At 39.8% G+C, this 1604-nt stretch overlaps 1 pseudogene; it reads left to right on the top strand.

Annotated features, from left to right (window-relative positions):
• The first annotated feature begins 849 nt into the window (after positions 1–849).
• LOC118968987 (U6 spliceosomal RNA) lies at positions 850–949 on the top strand (annotated as a pseudogene).
• The last annotated feature ends 655 nt before the right edge of the window (positions 950–1604 follow it).

Here is a 1604-nt window from a genome sequence, read left to right as displayed (position 1 = left end):
CAAGCAAGAAAACCCCACAACAGATTTAATGTGTTCACACCATAAGTGAGAAAGATCCACTTACTAGTTTTAAAGCAGCTACTAGAAGGGCAGGAACCTACAGAGAATTTAACTTGCTAGCGACAGAGCTGACAGGAACCACTTTTGGTACCCTCCCTTGACCTGACATCATGTTCTGCCCACCTTGCACTATAACCAGGCTGAACTAATGTCCCATGCACCACCCACCCTGCCTAGCACCTGAGCCATGCAAGCACCCTGAATCCTACCCAATCCATGCAGAGAGTAACCCCCAACTAGGAGGGGTGAGTGTTCTGAGCCACATCATTCTTGTTCAGTAGCAGAGATGCAAACAGCCCAAAAAATGTCCTCAGTTCCACTCACCCAGCAGAAGCTGAGTCCCAACTGTAAGGGTGAGCATCCTAAGTCCTGCCTGTCCCATCCAGAGGCTGAGCCACAATGGAAAGGGTGAGTACCCTGAGTCCTGCTCTCCCTGTGCAACAACCACAGCCCTATTATACCTACTTGGCACATTTAGCCACATGAAGGGACAACCATACAGTGCCTGGCTCAGGTGGCCAAGGAAGACTGTGCTTCTGGGCCATACATAACAGCTCCTACACAAGATCACTCCTTCTAGACCTATGGAAAGTTATCTAATACATAAATACAAACACAGACAGTCAGGAAAAGTGAGGAAACAGAGGAACATGATCCAAATGAAACAACAAGGTGAGTCCCTAGAAAGATACCTTAATGAAATGGAGATAGGCAACCTGTCTGATAAAGAGTTCAAAATAATGGTCATAAAGATGCTCATTGATCTCAGGATAAAAATGGATAAATGCAGTGCTCACTTTGGCAGCACATATACTAAAATTGGAACAATACAGAGAAGATTAGCGTGGCTCCTAAAAAAAAAAAAAATGGATGAATGCATCAAGAACTTCAACAAGGAGATAAAAATTATAAGGAAATAATAACAATACTAAAAAGAAACTATAACTAAACTGAAGAATACACTAAAGGGGATAAAGAGCAGAATGAATGATATAGAAGCATGAATTAGCAAGCTGGAATACAAAGCAATGGAAAACACCTTGACTAAACAGCAAAATAAGAAAATAATTAAGAGAAATAAGAGTATCTTAAGGGACCTCTATGACAATATCCAGCAGAGTAACATTCACATTACAAGAGTCCTAGAAGGAAATGAGAGAAAGAAAGGATAAGAAAAATTATTTAAAGATATAATGGCTAAAAATTTCCATAATCTGGGGGAAAAGAAAACAGGTATCAAGGTCTAGGAAGCCCAGAGATTTCCAAAAAGTATGAACCCAAAGACTAACACACTGAGCTACATTATAGTTAAAATGGTAAAAGTTAAAGATGAAGAAATAATCTTAAAAGCAGCAATAGAAAAGAAACATATTCTGTATAAGGGGAACCCCACAAGACTTTCTGCAGATTATTCATCAAAAACATTGCAAGCCAGAAGCCAGTGACATGACATATTCAAAATGCTGAAAGGAAAAAACTGCCAACCAAAACTTCTCTACTCAGCAAGGTTATCATTCAGATTTGAAGGAGAGATAAAAAGTTTT

This window comes from Manis javanica, chromosome 3 (assembly GCF_040802235.1).
Source record: "Manis javanica isolate MJ-LG chromosome 3, MJ_LKY, whole genome shotgun sequence".
NCBI classification, from domain to species: Eukaryota; Metazoa; Chordata; class Mammalia; order Pholidota; family Manidae; genus Manis; species Manis javanica.
This window is presented reverse-complemented; position numbering and strand designations above follow the sequence as displayed.